This window comes from Schistocerca cancellata, chromosome 10 (assembly GCF_023864275.1).
Source record: "Schistocerca cancellata isolate TAMUIC-IGC-003103 chromosome 10, iqSchCanc2.1, whole genome shotgun sequence".
NCBI lineage: Eukaryota > Metazoa > Arthropoda > Insecta > Orthoptera > Acrididae > Schistocerca > Schistocerca cancellata.
Genome location: NC_064635.1, coordinates 186,558,607 through 186,578,252, shown reverse-complemented (window position 1 = coordinate 186,578,252; position 19,646 = coordinate 186,558,607).

The following is a 19,646-nucleotide window of genomic DNA, read 5'->3' as shown; positions in this document are numbered from 1 at the left end:
TCAACACGATCATCGAAGGGATACAGTAAACCTGCTGTGGTGCATCGGGGTCTAACATTGATCCCTCAGGGAAGAGCCAAAAAGCAGCCTACCCGAAACGTTACTCTCGTCAATATAAATCGGTATTGTGAATTTTGTATTTATTCCCGATGCAATTTCTGTGTTTCATCTTCAATATGATCGTCGAAGGGATACAGTAAACCTGCTTTGCTGCATCGGAGTCCAACACTGATCCCTCAGGGATGAGCCAAAAAGCAGCCTACCCGAAACGTTACTCTCCTCAATATAAATCGGTATTGTGAATTTTGTATTGATTCCCAATGCAATTTCTGTGTTTCATCTTCAATACGATCATCGAAGGGATACAGTAAACCTGCTGTGGTGCATCGGAGTCTAACATTGATCCCTCAGGGAAGAGCCAAAAAGCAGCCTACCCGAAACGTTACTCTCGTCAATATAAATCGGTATTGTGAATTTTGTATTGATTCCCGATGCAATTTCTGTGTTTCATCTTCAGTATGATCATCGAAGGGATACAGTAAACCTGCTTTGCTGCATCGGAGTCTAACACTGATCCCTCAGGGAAGAGCCAAAAAGCAGCCTACCCGAAACGTTACTCTCGTCAATATAAATCGGTATTGTGAATTTTGTATTGATTCCCGATGCAATTTCTGAGTTCCATCTTCTATATGATCGTCGAAGGGATACAGTAAACCGGCTTTGCTGCATCGGAGTCTAACACTGATCCCTCAGGGAAGAGCCAAAAAGCAGCCTACCCGAAACGTTACTCTCGTCAATATAAATCGGTATTGTGAATTTTGTATTGACTCCCGATGCAATTTCTGTGTTTCATCTTCAATACGATCATCGAAGGGATACAGTAAACCTGCTTTGCTGCATCGGAGTCTCACACTGAGCACCCAGGGAAGAACCAAAGAACCAGACTGCCCGAAACGTTACTCTCGTCAATATAAATCGGTATTGTGAATTTTGTATTGATTCCCGATGCAATTTCTGTGTTTCATCTTCAATACGATCATCGAAGGGATACAGTATCCTGCTGTGGTGCATCGGAGTCTAACATTGATCCCTCAGGGAAGAGCCAAAAAGCAGCCTACCCGAAACGTTACTCTCGTCAATATAAATCGGTATTGTGAATTTTGTATTGATTCCCGATGCAATTTCTGTGTTTCATCTTCAATATGATCGTCGAAGGGATACAGTAAACCTGCTTTGCTGCATCTGAGTCTCACACTGAGCCCCCTGGGAAGAACCAAAGGACCAGACTGCCCGAAACGTTACTCTCGTCAATATAAATCGGTATTGTGAATTTTGTATTGATTCCCGATGCAATTTCTGTGTTTCATCTTCAATATGATCGTCGAAGGGATACAGTAAACCTGCTTTGCTGCATCGGTGTCTAACACTGATCCCTCAGGGAAGAGCCAAAATAGCAGCCTACCCGAAACGTTACTCTCGTCAATATAAATCGGTATTGTGAATTTTGTATTTATTCCCGATGCAATTTCTGTGTTTCATCTTTAATACGATCATCGAAGGGATACAGTAAACCTGCTGTGGTGCATCGGAGTCTAACATTGATCCCTCAGGGAAGAGCCAAGAAGCAGCCTACCCGAAACGTTACTCTCGTCAATATAAATCGGTATTGTGAATTTTTTATTGATTCCTGATGCAATTTCTGTGTTTCATATTCAATACGATCATCGAAGGGATACAGTAAACCTGCTGTGGTGCATCAGAGTCTAACACTGAACCCTCAGGGAAGAGCCAAAAAGCAGCCTACCCGAAACGTTACTCTCGTCAATATAAATCGGTATTGTGAATTTTGTATTGATTCCCGATGCAATTTCTGTGTTTCATCTTCAATATGATCGTCGAAGGGATACAGTAAACCTGCTTTGCTGCATCGGAGTCTAACACTGATCCCTCAGGGAAGAGCCAAAAAGCAGCCTACCCGATACGTTACTCTCGTCAATATAAATCGGTATTGTGAATTTTGTATTGATTCCCGAGGCAATTTCTGTGTTTCATCTTCAATACGATCATCGAAGGGATACAGTAAACCTGCTGTGGTGCATCGGGGTCTAACATTGATCCCTCAGGGAAGAGCCAAAAAGCAGCCTACCCGAAACGTTACTCTCGTCAATATAAATTGGTATTGTGAATTTTGTATTGATTCCCGATGCAATTTCTGTGTTTCATCTTCATTATGATCGTCGAAGGGATACAGTAAACCTGCTTTGCTGCATCGGAGTCTAACACTGATCCCTCAGGGAAGAGCCAAAAAGCAGCCTACCCGAAACGTTACTCTCGTCAATATAAATCGGTATTGTGAATTTTGTATTGATTCCCGATGCAATTTCTGTGTTTCATCTTCAATATGATCGTCGAAGGGATACAGTAAACCTGCTTTACTGCATCGGAGTCTAACACTGATCCCTCAGGGAAGAGCCAAAAAGCAGCCTACCCGAAACGTTACTCTCGTCAATATAAATCGGTATTGTGAATTTTCTATTGATTCCCGATGCAATTTCTGTGTTTCATCTTCAATATGATCGTCGAAGGGATACAGTAAACCTGCTTTGCTGCATCGGAGTCCAACACTGATCCCTCAGGGAAGAGCCAAAAAGCAGCCTACCCGAAACGTTACTCTCGTCAATATAAATCGGTATTGTGAATTTTGTATTGATTCCCGATGCAATTTCTGTGTTTCATCTTCAATATGATCGTCGAAGGGATACAGTAAACCTGCTTTGCTGCATCGGAGTCCAACACTGATCCCTCAGGGAAGAGCCAAAAAGCAGCCTACCCGAAACGTTACTCTCGTCAATATAAATCGGTATTGTGAATTTTGTATTGATTCCCGATGCAATTTCTGTGTTTCATCTTCAATACGATCATCGAAGGGATACAGTAAACCTGCTGTGGTGCATCGGAATCTAACATTGATCCCTCAGGGAACAGCCAAAAAGCAGCCTACCCGAAACGTTACTCTCGTCAATATAAATCGGTATTGTGAATTTTGTATTGATTCCCGATGCAATTTCTGTGTTTCATCTTCAGTATGATCGTCGAAGGGATACAGTAAACCTGCTTTGCTGCATCGGAGACTAACACTGATCCCTCAGGGAAGAGCGAAAAAGCAAGCTACCCGAAACGTTACTCTCGTCAATATAAATCGGTATTGTGAATTTCGTATTGATTCCCGATGCAATTTCTGTGTTTCATCTTCAATATGATCGTCGAAGGGATACAGTAAACCTGCTTTGCTGCATCGGAGTCTAACACTGATCCCTCAGGGAAGAGCCAAAAAGCAGCCTACCCGAAACGTTACTCTCGTCAATATAAATCGGTATTGTGAATTTTGTATTGATTCCCGATGCAATTTCTGTGTTTCATGTTCAATACGATTATCGAAGGGATACAGTAAACCTGCTTTGCTGCATCGGAGTCTCACACTGAGCACCCAGGGAAGAACCAAAGAACCAGACTGCCCGAAACGTTACTCTCGTCAATATAAATCATACGATCATCGAAGGGATACAGTAAACCTGCTGTGGTGCATCGGAGACTAACATTGATCCCTCAGGGAAGAGCCAAAAAGCAGCCTACCCGAAACGTTACTCTCGTCAATATAAATCGGTATTGTGAATTTTGTATTGATTCCCGATGCAATTTCTGTGTTTCATCTTCAATATGATCGTCGAAGGTATTCAGTAAACCTGCTTTGCTGCATCGGAGTCTAACACTGATCCCTCAGGGAAGAGCCAAAAAGCAGCCACCCGAAACGTTACTCTCGTCAATATAAATCGGTATTGTGAATTTTGTATTGATTCCCGATGCAATTTCTGTGTTTCATCTTCAATATGATCGTCGAAGGGATACAGTAAACCAGCTTTGCTGCATCGGAGTCTAACACTGATCCCTCAGGGAAGAGCCAAAAAGCAGCCTACCCGAAACGTTACTCTCGTCAATATAAATCAGTATTGTGAATTTTGTATTGATTCCCGATGCAATTTCTGTGTTTCATCTTCAATACGATCATCGAAGGGATACAGTAAACCTGCTGTGGTGCATCGGAGTCTAACACTGATCCCTCAGGGAAGAGCCAAAAAGCAGCCTACCCGAACCGTTACTCTCGTCAATATAAATCGGTATTGTAAATTTTGTATTGATTCCCGGTGCAATTTCTGTGTTTCATCTTCAATATGATCGTCGAAGGGATACAGTAAACCTGCTTTGCTGCATCGGAGTCTAACACTGATCCCTCAGGGAAGAGCCAAAAAGCAGCCTACCCGAAACGTTACTGTCGTCAATATAAATCGGTATTGTGAATTTTGTATTGTTTCCCGATGCAATTTCTGTGTTTCATCTTCAATATGATCGTCGAAGGGATACAGTAAACCTGCTTTGCTGCATCGGAGTCTAACACTGATCCCTCAGGGAAGAGCCAAAAAGCAGCCTACCCGAAACGTTACTCTGGTCAATATAAATCGGTATTGTGAATTTTGTATTGATTCCCGATTCAATTTCTGTGTTTCATCTTCAATACGATCATCGAAGGGATACAGTAAACCTGCTGTGGTGCATCGGAGTCTAACATTGATCCCTCAGGGAAGAGCCAAAAAGCAGCCTACCCGAAACGTAACTCTCGTCAATATAAATCGGTATTGTGAATTTTGTATTGATTCCCGATGCAATTTCTGTGTTTCATCTTCAATATGATCGTCGAAGGGATACAGTAAACCTGCTTTGCTGCATCGGAGTCTAACACTGATCCCTCAGGGAAGAGCCAAAAAGCAGCCTACCCGAAACGTTACTCTCGTCAATATAAATCGGTATTGTGAATTTTGTATTGATTCCCGATGCAATTTCTGTGTTTCATCTTCAATATGATCGTCGAAGGGATACAGTAAACCTGCTTTGCTGCATCGGAGTCTAACACTGATCCCTCAGGGAAGAGCCAAAAAGCAGCCTACCCGAAACGTTACTCTCGTCAATATAAATCGGTATTGTGAATTTTGTATTGATTCCCGATGCAATTTCTGTGTTTCATCTTCAATACGATCATCGAAGGGATACAGTAAACCTGCTGTGGTGCATCGGAGTCTAACACTGATCCCTCAGGGAAGAGCCAAAAAGCAGCCTACCCGAAACGTTACTCTCGTCAATATAAATCGGCATTGTGAATTTTGTATTGATTCCCGATGCAATTTCTGTGTTTCATCTTCAACACGATCATCGAAGGGATACAGTAAACCTGCTGTGGTGCATCGGGGTCTAACATTGATCCCTCAGGGAAAAGCCAAAAAGCAGCCTACCCGAAACGTTACTCTCGTCAATATAAATCGGTATTGTGAATTTTGTATTTATTCCCGATGCAATTTCTGTGTTTCATCTTCAATATGATCGTCGAAGGGATACAGTAAACCTGCTTTGCTGCATCGGAGTCCAACACTGATCCCTCAGGGATGAGCCAAAAAGCAGCCTACCCGAAACGTTACTCTCCTCAATATAAATCGGTATTGTGAATTTTGTATTGATTCCCAATGCAATTTCTGTGTTTCATCTTCAATACGATCATCGAAGGGATACAGTAAACCTGCTGTGGTGCATCGGAGTCTAACATTGATCCCTCAGGGAAGAGCCAAAAAGCAGCTTACCCGAAACGTTACTCTCGTCAATATAAATCGGTATTGTGAATTTTGTATTGATTCCCGATGCAATTTCTGTGTTTCATCTTCAGTATGATCGTCGAAGGGATACAGTAAACCTGCTTTGCTGCATCGGAGTCTAACACTGATCCCTCAGGGAAGAGCCAAAAAGCAGCCTACCCGAAACGTTACTCTCGTCAATATAAATCGGTATTGTGAATTTTGTATTGATTCCCGATGCAATTTCTGAGTTCCATCTTCAATATGATCGTCGAAGGGATACAGTAAACCGGCTTTGCTGCATCGGAGTCTAACACTGATCCCTCAGGGAAGAGCCAAAAAGCAGCCTACCCGAAACGTTACTCTCGTCAATATAAATCGGTATTGTGAATTTTGTATTGACTCCCGATGCAATTTCTGTGTTTCATCTTCAATACGAACATCGAAGGGATACTGTAAACCTGCTTTGCTGCATCGGAGTCTCACACTGAGCACCCAGGGAAGAACCAAAGAACCAGACTGCCCGAAACGTTACTCTCGTCAATATAAATCGGAATTGTGAATTTTGTATTGATTCCCGATGCAATTTCTGTGTTTCATCTTCAATACGATCATCGAAGGGATACAGTAAACCTGCTGTGGTGCATCGGAGTCTAACATTGATCCCTCAGGGAAGAGCCAAAAAGCAGCCTACCCGAAACGTTACTCTCGTCAATATAAATCGGTATTGTGAATTTTGTATTGATTCCCGATGCAATTTCTGTGTTTCATCTTCAATATGATCGTCGAAGGGATACAGTAAACCTGCTTTGCTGCATCTGAGTCTCACACTGAGCCCCCAGGGAAGAACCAAAGGACCAGACTGCCCGAAACGTTACTCTCGTCAATATAAATCGGTATTGTGAATTTTGTATTGATTCCCGATGCAATTTCTGTGTTTCATCTTCAATATGATCGTCGAAGGGATACAGTAAACCTGCTTTGCTGCATCGGTGTCTAACACTGATCCCTCAGGGAAGAGCCAAAATAGCAGCCTACCCGAAACGTTACTCTCGTCAATATAAATCGGTATTGTGAATTTTGTATTGATTCCCGATGCAATTTCTGTGTTTCATCTTTAATACGATCATCGAAGGGATACAGTAAACCTGCTGTGGTGCATCGGAGTCTAACATTGATCCCTCAGGGAAGAGCCAAGAAGCAGCCTACCCGAAACGTTACTCTCGTCAATATAAATCGGTATTGTGAATTTTTTATTGATTCCTGATGCAATTTCTGTGTTTCATATTCAATACGATCATCGAAGGGATACAGTAAACCTGCTGTGGTGCATCAGAGTCTAACACTGAACCCTCAGGGAAGAGCCAAAAAGCAGCCTACCCGAAACGTTACTCTCGTCAATATAAATCGGTATTGTGAATTTTGTATTGATTCCCGATGCAATTTCTGTGTTTCATCTTCAATATGATCGTCGAAGGGATACAGTAAATCTGCTTTGCTGCATCGGAGTCTAACACTGATCCCTCAGGGAAGAGCCAAAAGCAGCCTACCCGATACGTTACTCTCGTCAATATAAATCGGTATTGTGAATTTTGTATTGATTCCCGATGCAATTTCTGTGTTTCATCTTCAATATGATCGTCGAAGGGATACAGTAAACCTGCTTTGCTGCATCGGAGTCTAACACTGATCCCTCAGGGAAGAGCCAAAAAGCAGCCTACCCGAAACGTTACTCTCGTCAATATAAATCGGTATTGTGAATTTTGTATTGATTCCCGATGCAATTTCTGTGTTTCATCTTCAATATGATCGTCGAAGGGATACAGTAAACCTGCTTTGCTGCATCGGAGTCTAACACTGATCCCTCAGGGAAGAGCCAAAAAGCAGCCTACCCGAAACGTTACTCTCGTCAATATAAATCGGTATTGTGAATTTTGTATTGATTCCCGATGCAATTTCTGTGTTTCATCTTCAATATGATCGTCGAAGGGATACAGTAAACCTGCTTTGCTGCATTGGAGTCTAACACTGATCCCTCAGGGAAGAGCCAAAAAGCAGCCTACCCGAAACGTTACTCTCGTCAATATAAATCGGTATTGTGAATTTTGTATTGATTCCCGATGCAATTTCTGTGTTTCATCTTCAATACGATCATCGAAGGGATACAGTAAACCTGCTGTGGTGCATCGGAGTCTAACATTGATCCCTCAGGGAAGAGCCAAAAAGCAGCCTACCCGAAACGTTACTCTCGTCAACATAAATCGGTAGTGTGAATTTTGCATTGATTCCCGATGCAATTTCTGTGTTTCATCTTCAATATGATCGTCGAAGGGATACAGTAAACCTGCTGTGGTGGATCGGAGTCTAACACTGATCCCTCAGGGAAGAGCCAAAAAGCAGCCTGCCCGAAACGTTACTCTCGTCAATATAAATCGGTATTGTGAATTTTGTATTGATTCCCGATGCAATTTCTGTGTTTCATCTTCAATATGATCGTCGAAGGGATACAGTAAACCTGCTTTGCTGCATCGGAGTCTAACATTGATCCCTCAGGGAAGAGCCAAAAAGCAGCCTACCCGAAACGTTACTCTCGTCAATATAAATCGGTATTGTGAATTTTGTATTGATTCCCGATGCAATTTCTGTGTTTCATCTTCAATACGATCATCGAAGGGATACAGTAAACCTGCTGTGGTGCATCGGAGTCTAACACTGATCCCTTAGGGAAGAGCCAAAAAGCAGCCTACCCGACACGTTACTCTCGTCAATATAAATCGGTATTGTGAATTTTGTATTGATTCTCGATGCAATTTCTGTGTTTCATCTTCAATATGATCGTCGAAGGGATACAGTAAACCTGCTTTGCTGCATCGGAGTCTAACAATAATCCCTCAGGGAAGAGCCAAAAAGCAGCCTACCCGAAACGTTACTCTCGTCAATATAAATCGGTATTGTGAATTTTGTATTGATTCCCGATGCAATTTCTGTTTCATCTTCAATATGATCGTCGAAGGGATACAGTAACCCAGCTTTGCCGCATCGGAGTCTAACACTGATACCTCAGGGAGGAGCCAAAAAGCAGCCTACCCGAAACGTTACTCTCGTCAATATAAATCGGTATTGTGAATTTTGTATTGATTCCCGATGCTATTTCTGTGTTTCATCTTCAATACGATCATCGAAGGGATACAGTAAACCTGCTGTGGTGCATCGGGGTCTAACATTGATCCCTCAGGGAAGAGCCAAAATGCAGCCTTCCCGAAACGTTACTCTCGTCAATATAAATCGGTATTGTGAATTTTGTATTGTTTCCCGATGCAATTTCTGTGTTTCATCTTCAATATGATCGTCGAAGGGATACAGTAAACCTGCTTTGCTGCATCGGAGTCTAACACTGATCCCTCAGGGAAGAGCCAAAAAGCAGCCTACCCTAAACGTTACTCTCGTCAATATAAATCGGTACTGTGAATTTTGTATTGATTCCCGATGCAATTTCTGTGTTTCATCTTCAATACGAACGTCGAAGGGATACAGTAAACCTGCTGTGGTGCATCGGAGTCTAACACTGATCCCTCAGGGAAGAGCCAAAAAGCAGCCTACCCGAAACGTTACTCTCGTCAATATAAATCGGTATTGTGAATTTTGTATTGATTCCCGATGCAATTTCTGTGATTCATCTTCAATATGATCGTCGAAGGGATACAGTAAACCTGCTTTGCTGCATCGGAGTCTAACACTGATCCCTCAGGGAAGAGAAAAAAAGCAGCCTACCCGAAACGTTACTCTCGTCAATATAAATCGGTATTGTGAATTTTGTATTGATTCCCGATGCAATTTCTGTGTTTCATCTTCAATATGATCGTCGAAGGGATACAGTAAACCTGCTTTGCTGCATCGGAGTCTAACACTGATCCCTCAGGGAAGAGCCAAAAAGAAGCCTACCCGAAACGTTACTCTCGTCAATATAAATCGGTATTGTGAATTTTGTATTGATTCCCGATGCAATTTCTGTGTTTCATCTTCAATACGATCATCGAAGAGATACAGTAAACCTGCTGTGGTGCATCGGAGTCTAACATTGATCCCTCAGGTAAGAGCCAAAAAGCAGCCTACCCGAAACGTTACTCTCGTCAATATAAATCGGTATTGTGAATTTTGTATTGATTCCCGATGCAATTTCTGTGTTTCATCTTCAATATGATCGTCGAAGGGATACAGTAAACCTGCTTTGCTGCATCGGAGTCTAACACTGATCCCTCAGGGAAGAGCCAAAAAGCAGCCTACCCGAAACGTTACTCTCGTCAATATAAATCGGTATTGTGAATTTTGTATTGATTCCCGATGCAATTTCTGTGTTTCATCTTCAATATGATCGTAGAAGGGATACAGTAAACCTGCTTTGCTGCATCGGAATCTAACACTGATCCCTCAGGGAAGAGCCAAAAAGCAGCCTACCCGAAACGTTACTCTCGTCAATATAAATCGGTATTGTGAATTTTGTATTGATTCCCGATGCAATTTCTGTGTTTCATCTTCAATACGATCATCGAAGGGATACACTAAACCTGCTGTGGTGCATCGGAGTCTAACACTGATCCCTCAGGGAAGAGCCAAAAAGCAGTCTACCCGAATCGTTACTCTCGTCAATATAAATCGGTATTGTGAATTTTGTATTGATTCCCAATGCTATTTCTGTGTTTCAACTTCAATATGATCGTCGAAGGGATACAGTAAACCTGCTGTGGTGCATCGGAGTCTAACACTGATCCCTCAGGGAAGAGCCAAAAAGCAGCCTACCCGAAACGTTACTCTCGTCAATATAAATCGGTATTGTGAATTTTGTATTGATTCCCGATGCAATTTTTTGTGTTTCATCTTCAATATGATCGTCGAAGGGATACAGTAAACCTGCTTTGCTGCATCGGAGTCTAACACTGATCCCTCAGGGAAGAGCCAAAAAGCAGCCTACCCGAAACGTTACTCTCGTCAATATAAATCGGTATTGTGAATTTTGTATTGATTCCCGATGCAATTTCTGTGTTTCATCTTCAATACGATCATCGAAGGGAAACAGTAAACCTGCTGTGGTGCATCGGAGTCTAACATTGATCCCACAGGGAAGAGCCAAAAAGCAGCCTACCCGAAACGTTACTCTCGTCAATATAAATCGGTATTGTGAATTTTGTATCGATTCCCGATGCAATTTCTGTGTTTCATCTTCAATATGATCGTCGAAGGGATACAGTAAACCTGCTGTGGTGCATCGGAGTCTAATACTGATCCCTCAGGGAAGAGCCAAAAAGCAGCCTACCCAAAACGTTACTCTCGTCAATATAAATCGGTATTGTGAATTTTGTATTGATTCCCGATGCAATTTCTGTGTTTCATCTTCAATATGATCGTCGAAGGGATACAGTAAACCTGCTTTGCTGCATCGGAGTCTTACACTGATCTCTCAGGGAAGAGCAAAAAGCAGCCTACCCGAATCGTTACTCTCGTCAATATAAATCGGTATTGTGAATTTTGTATTGATTCCCGATGCTATTTCTGTGTTTCATCTTCAATACGATCATCGAAGGGATACAGTAAACTTGCTGTGGTGCATCGGAGTCTAACACTGATCCCTCAGGGAAGAGCCAAAAAGCAGCCTACCCGAAACGTTACTCTCGTCAATATAAATCGGTATTGTGAATTTTGTATTGATTCCCGATGCAATTTCTGTGTTTCATCTTCAATATGATCGTCGAAGGGATACAGTAAACCTGCTTTGCTGCATCGGAGTCTAACACTGATCCCTCAGATAAGAGCCACAAAGCAGCCTACCCGAAACGTTACTCTCGTCAATATAAATCGGTATTGTGAATTTTGTATTGATTCCCGATGCAATTTCTGTGTTTCATCTTCAATACGATCATCGAAGGGATACAGCAAACCTGCTGTGGTGCATCGGAGACTAACACTGATCCCTCAGGGAAGAGCCAAAAAGCAGCCTACCCGAAACGTTACTCTCGTCAATATAAATCGGTATTGTGAATTTTGTATTGATTCCCGATGCAATTTCTGTGTTTCATCTTCAATATGATCGTCGAAGGGATACAGTAAACCTGCTTTGCTGCATCGGAGTCTAACACTGATCCCTCAGGGAAGAGCCAAAAAGCAGCCTACCCGAAACGTTACTCTCGTCAATATAAATCGGTATTGTGAATTTTGTATTGATTCCCGATGCAATTTCTGTGTTTCATCTTCAATACGATCATCGAAGGGATACAGTAAACCTGCTGTGGTGCATCGGGGTCTAACATTGATCCCTCAGGGAAGAGCCAAAAAGCAGCCTACCCGAAACGTTACTCTCGTCAATATAAATCGGTATTGTGAATTTTGTATTGATTCCCGATGTAATTTCTGTGTTTCATCGTCAGTGTGATGGTCGAAGGGATTCAGTTAACCTGCTTTGCTGCATCGGAGTCTAACACTGAGCCCCCAGGGAAGAACCAAAGAATCAGACTGCCCGAAACGTTACTCTCGTCAATATAAATCGGTATTGTGAATTTTGTATTGATTCCCGATGCAATTTCTGTGTTTCATCTTCAATATGATCGTCGAAGGGATACAGTAAACCTGCTTTTGCTGCATCGGAGTCTAACACTGATCCCTCAGGGAAGAGCCAAAAAGCAGCCTACCCGAAACGTTACTCTCGTCAATATAAATCGGTATTGTGAATTTTGTATTGATTCCCGATGCAATTTCTGTGTTTCATCTTCAATATGATCGTCGAAGGGATACAGTAAACCTGCTTTGCTGCATCGGAGTCTAACACTGATCCCTCAGGGAAGAGCCAAAAAGCAGCCTACCCGAAACGTTACTCTCGTCAATATAAATCGGTATTGTGAATTTTGTATTGATTCCCGATGCAATTTCTGTGTTTCATCTTCAATATGATCGTCGAAGGGATACAGTAAACCTGCTTTGCTGCATCGGAGTCTAACACTGATCCCTCAGGGAAGAGCCAAAAAGCAGCCTACCCGAAACGTTACTCTCGTCAATATAAATCGGTATTGTGAATTTTGTATTGATTCCCGATGCAATTTCTGTGTTTCATCTTCAATATGATCGTCGAAGGGATACAGTAAACCTGCTTTGCTGCATCGGAGTCTAACACTGATCCCTCAGGGAAGAGCCAAAAAGCAGCCTACCCGAAACGTTACTCTCGTCAATATAAGTCGGTATTGTGAATTTTGTATTGATTCCCGATGCAATTTCTGTGTTTCATCTTCAATATGATCGTCGTAGGGATACAGTAAACTTGCTTTGATGCATCGGAGTCTAACACTGATCCCTCAGATAAGAGCCAAAAAGCAGCCTACCCGAAACGTTACTCTCGTCAATATAAATCGGTATTGTGAATTTTGTATTGATTCCCGATGCAATTTCTCTGTTTCATCTTCAATACGATCATCGAAGGGATACAGTAAACCTGCTGTGGTGCATCGGAGTCTAACACTGATCCCTCAGGGAAGAGCCAAAAAGCAGCCTACCCGAAACGTTACTCTCGTCAATATAAATCGGTATTGTGAATTTTGTATTGATTCCCGATGCAATTTCTGTGTTTCATCTTCAATATGATCGTCGAAGGGATACAGTAAACCTGCTTTGCTGCATCGGAGTCTAACACTGATCCCTCAGGAAAGAGCCAAAAAGCAGCCTACCCGAAACGTTACTCTCGTCAATATAAATCGGTATTGTGAATTTTGTATTGATTCCCGATGCAATTTAGGTGTTTCATCTTCAATATGATCGTCGAAGGGATACAGTAAACCTGCTTTGCTTCATCGGAGTCTAACACTGATCCCTCAGAGAAGAGCCAAAGGCAGCCTACCCGAAACGTTACTCTCGTCAATATAAATCGGTATTGTGAATTTTGTATTGATTCCCGATGCAATTTCTGTGTTTCATCTTCAATACGATCGTCGAAGGGATACAGTAAACCTGCTTTGCTGCATCGGAGTCTAACACTGATCCCTCAGGGAAGAGCCAAAAAGCAGCCTACCCGAAACGTTACTCTCGTCAATATAAATCGGTATTGTGAATTTTGTATTGATTCCCGATGCAATTTCTGTGTTTCATCTTCAATACGATCATCGAAGGGATACAGTAAATTTGCTGTGGTGCATCGGGGTCTAACATTGATCCCTCAGGGAAGAGCCAAAAAGCAGCCTACCCGAAACGTTACTCTCGTCAATATAAATCGGTATTGTGAATTTTGTATTGATTCCCGATGCAATTTCTGTGTTTCATCTTCAATATGATCGTCGAAGGGATACAGTAAACCTGCTTTGCTGCATCGGAGTCTAACACTGATCCCTCAGGGAAGAGCCAAAAAGCAGCCTACTCGAAACGTTACTCTCGTCAATATAAATCGGTATTGTGAATTTTGTATTGATTCCCGATGCAATTTCTGTGTTTTATCTTCAATATGATCGTCGAAGGGATACAGTAAACCTGCTTTGCTGCATCGGAGTCTAACACTGATCCCTCAGGGAAGAGCCAAAAAGCAGCCTACCCGAAACGTTACTCTCGTCAATATAAATCGGTATTGTGAATTTTGTATTGATTCCCGATGCAATTTCTGTGTTTCATCTTCAATACGATCATCGAAGGGATACAGTAAAGTTGCTGTGGTGCATCGGAGTCTAACATTGATCCCTCAGTGAAGAGCCAAAAAGCAGCCTAACCGAAACGTTACTCTCGTCAATATAAATCGGTATTGTGAATTTTGTATTGATTCCAGATGCAATTCCAGTGTTTCATCTTCAATACGATCATCGAAGGGATACAGTAAACCTGCTGTGGTGCATCGGAGTCTAACGCTGATCCCTCAGGGAAGAGCCAAAAAGCAGCCTACCCGAAACGTTACTCTCGTCAATATAAATCGGTATTGTGAATTTTGTATTGATTCCCGATGGAATTTCTGTGTTTCATCTTCAATATGATCGTCGAAGGGATACAGTAAACCTGCTTTGCTGCATCGGAGTCTAACACTGATCCCTCAGGGAAGAGCCAAAAAGCAGCCTACCCGAAACGTTACTCTCGTCAATATAAATCGGTATTGTGAATTTTGTATTGATTCCCGATGCAATTTCTGTGTTTCATCTTCTATACGATCATCGAAGGGATACAGTAAACCTGCTGTGGTGCATCGGAGTCTAACATTGATCCCTCAGGGAAGAGCCAAAAAGCAGCCTACCCGAAACGTTACTCTCGTCAATATAAATCGGTATTGTGAATTTTATATTGATTCCCGATGCAATTTCTGTGTTTCATCTTCAATATGATCGTCGAAGGGATACAGTAAACCTGCTTTGCTGCATCGGAGTCTAACACTGATCCCTCAGGGAAGAGCCAAAAAGCAGCCTACCCGAAACGTTACTCTCGTCAATATAAATCGGTATTGTGAATTTTGTATTGATTCCCGATGCAATTTCTGTGTTTCATCTTCAATATGATCGTCATAGGGATACAGTAAACCTGCTTTGCTGCATCGGAGTCTAACACTGATCCCTCAGATAAGAGCCAAAAAGCAGCCTACCCGAAACGTTACTCTCGTCAATATAAATCGGTATTGTGAATTTTGTATTGATTCCCGATGCAATTTCTCTGTTTCATCTTCAATACGATCATCGAAGGGATACAGTAAACCTGCTGTGGTGCATCGGAGTCTAACAATGATCCCTCAGGGAAGAGCCAAAAAGCAGCCTACCCGGAACGTTACTCTCGTCAATATAAATCGGTATTGTGAATTTTGTATTGATTCCCGATGGAATTTCTGTGTTTCATCTTCAATATGATCGTCGAAGGGATACAGTAAACCTGCTTTGCTGCATCGGAGTCTAACACTGATCCCTCAGGAAAGAGCCAAAAAGCAGCCTACCCGAAACGTTACTCTCGTCAATATAAATCGGTATTGTGAATTTTGTATTGATTCCCGATGCAATTTAGGTGTTTCATCTTCAATATGATCGTCGAAGGGATACAGTAAACATGCTTTGCTGCATCGGAGTCTAACACTGATCCCTCAGAGAAGAGCCAAAGGCAGCCTACCCGAAACGTTACTCTCGTCAATATAAATCGGTATTGTGAATTTTGTATTGATTCCCGATGCAATTTCTGTGTTTCATCTTCAATATGATCGTCGAAGGGATACAGTAAACCTGCTTTGCTGCATCGGAGTCTAACACTGATCCCTCAGGGAAGAGCCAAAAAGCAGCCTACCCGAAACGTTACTCTCGTCAATATAAGTCGGTATTGTGAATTTTGTATTGATTCCCGATGCAATTTCTGTGTTTCATCTTCAATACGATCATCGAAGGGATACAGTAAACTTGCTGTGGTGCATCGGGGTCTAACATTGATCCCTCAGGGAAGAGCCAAAAAGCAGCCTACCCGAAACGTTACTCTCGTCAATATAAATCGGTATTGTGAATTTTGTATTGATTCCAGATGCAATTTCATTGTTTCATCTTCAATACGATCATCGAAGGGATACAGTAAAGTTGCTGTGGTGCATCTGAGTCTAACATTGATCCCTCAGGGAAGAGCCAAAAAGCAGCCTACCCGAAACGTTACTCTCGTCAATATAAATCGGTATTGTGAATTTTGTATTGATTCCAGATGCAATTTCTGTGTTTCATCTTCAATACGATCATCGAAGGGATACAGTAAACCTGCTGTGGTGCATCGGAGTCTAACGCTGATCCCTCAGGGAAGAGCCAAAAAGCAGCCTACCCGAAACGTTACTCTCGTCAATATAAATCGGTATTGTGAATTTTGTATTGATTCCCGATGCAATTTCTGTGTTTCAACTTCAATATGATCGTCGAAGGGATACAGTAAACCTGCTTTGCTGCATCGGAGTCTAACACTGATCCCTCAGGGAAGAGCCAAAAAGCAGCCTACCCGAAACGTTACTCTCGTCAATATAAATCGGTATTGTGAATTTTGTATTGATTCCCGATGCAATTTCTGTGTTTCATCTTCAATATGTTCGTCGAAGGGATACAGTAAACCTACTTTGCTGCATCGGAGTCTAACACTGATCCCTCAGGGAAGAGCCAAAAAGCAGCCTATCCGAAACGTTACTCTCGTCAATATAAATCGGTATTGTGAATTTTGTATTGATTCCCGATGCAATTTCTGTGTTTCATCTTCAATACGATCATCGAAGGGATACAGTAAACTTGCTGTGGTGCATCGGGGTCTAACATTGATCCCTCAGGGAAGAGCCAAAAAGCAGCCTACCCGAAACGTTACTCTCGTCAATATAAATCGGTATTGTGAAATTTGTATTGATTCCCGATGCAATTTCTGTGTTTCATCTTCAATACGATCATCGAAGGGATACAGTAAAGTTGCTGTGGTGCATCGGAGTCTAACATTGATCCCTCAGGGAAGAACAAAAAAGCAGCCTACCCGAAACGTTACTCTCGTCAATATAAATCGGTATTGTGAATTTTGTATTGATTCCAGATGCAATTTCTGTGTTTCATCTTCAATACGATCATCGAAGGGATACAGTAAACCTGCTGTGGTGCATCGGAGTCTAACGCTGATCCCTCAGGGAAGAGCCAAAAAGCAGCCTACCCGAAACGTTACTCTCGTCAATATAAATCGGTATTGTGAATTTTGTATTGATTCCCGATGCAATTTCTGTGTTTCAACTTCAATATGATCGTCGAAGGGATACAGTAAACCTGCTTTGCTGCATCGGAGTCTAACACTGATCCCTCAGGGAAGAGCCAAAAAGCAGCCTACCCGAAACGTTACTCTCGTCAATATAAATCGGTATTGTGAATTTTGTATTGATTCCCGATGCAATTTCTGTTTTTCATCTTCAATACGTTCGTCGAAGGGATACAGTAAACCTGCTTTCCTTCATCGGAGTCTAACACTGATCCCTCAGGGAAGTGCCAAAAAGCAGCCTATCCGAAACGTTACTCTCGTCAATATAAATCGGTATTGTGAATTTTGTATTGATTCCCGATGCAATTTCTGTGTTTCATCTTCAATACGATCATCGAAGGGATACAGTAAACCTGCTTTGCTGCATCGGAGTCTAACACTGATCCCTCAGGGAAGAGCCAAAAAGCAGCCTACCCGAAACGTTACTCTCGTCAATATAAATCGGTATTGTGAATTTTGTATTGATTCACGATGCAATTTCTGTGTTTCATCTTCAATATGATCGTCGAAGGGATACAGTAAAGCTGCTTTGCTGCATCGGAGTCTAACACTGATCCCTCAGGGAAGAGCCAAAAAGCAGCCTACCCGAAACGTTACTCTCGTCAATATAAATCGGTATTGCGAATTTTGTATTGATTTCCGATGCAATTTCTGTGTTTCATCTTCAATACGATCATCGAAGGGATACAGTAAACTTGCTGTGGTGCATCGGGGTCTAACATTGATCCCTCAGGGAAGAGCCAAAAAGCAGCCTACCCGAAACGTTACTCTCGTCAATATAAATCGGTATTGTGAATTTTGTATTGATTCCCGATGCAATTTCTGTGTTTCATCTTCAATATGATCGTCGAAGGGATACAGTAAACCTGCTTTGCTGCATCGGAGTCTAACACTGATCCCTCAGGGAAGAGCCAAAAAGCAGCCTACTCGAAACGTTACTCTCGTCAATATAAATCGGTATTGTGAATTTTGTATTGATTCCCGATGCAATTTCTGTGTTTCATCTTCAATATGATCGTCGAAGGGATACAGTAAACCTGCTTTGCTGCATCGGAGTCTAACACTGATCCCTCAGGGAAGAGCCAAAAAGCAGCCTACCCGAAACGTTACTCTCGTCAATATAAATCGGTATTGTGAATTTTGTATTGATTCCCGATGCAATTTCTGTGTTTCATCTTCAATACGATCATCGAAGGGATACAGTAAAGTTGCTGTGGTGCATCGGAGTCTAACATTGATCCCTCAGGGAAGAGCCAAAAAGCAGCCTACCCGAAACGTTACTCTCGTCAATATAAATCGGTATTGTGAATTTTGTATTGATTCCCGATGCAATTTCTGTGTTTCATCTTCAATATGATCGTCGAAGGGATACAGTAAACCTGCTTTGCTGCATCGGAGTCTAACACTGATCCCTCAGGGAAGAGCCAAAAAGCAGCCTACCCGAAACGTTACTCTCGTCAATATAAATCGGTATTGTGAATTTTGTATTGATTCCCGATGCAATTTCTGTGTTTCATCTTCAATATGATCGTCGAAGGGATACAGAAAACCTGCTTTGCTGCATCGGAGCCTAACACTGATCCCTCAGGGAAGAGCCAAAAAGCAGCCTACCCGAAACGTTACTCTCGTCAATATAAATCGGTATTGTGAATTTTGTATTGATTCCCGAAGCAATTTCTGTGTTTCATCTTCAATACGATTATCGAAGGGATACAGTAAACCTGCTGTGGTGCATCGGAGTCTAACACTGATCCCTCAGGGAAGAGCCAAAAAGCAGCCTACCCGAAACGTTACTCTCGTCAATATAAATCGGTATTGTGAATGTTGTATTGATTCCCGATGCAATTTCTGTGTTTCATCTTCAATACGATCATCGAAGGGATACAGTAAACCTGCTGTGGTGCATCGGGGTCTAACATTGATCCCTCAGGGAAGAACCAAAAAGCAGCCTACCCGAAACGTTACTCTCGTCAATATAAATCGGTATTGTGAATTTTGTATTAATTCCCGATGCAATTTCTGTGTTTCATCTTCAATATGATCGTCGAAGGGATACAGTAAACCTGCTTTGCTGCATCGGAGTCTAACACTGATCCCTCAGGGAAGAGCCAAAAAGCAGCCTACCCGAAACGTTACTCTCGTCAATATAAATCGGTATTGTGAATTTTGTATTGATTCCCGATGCAATTTCTGCGTTTCATCTTCAATATGATCATCGAAGGGATACAGTAAACC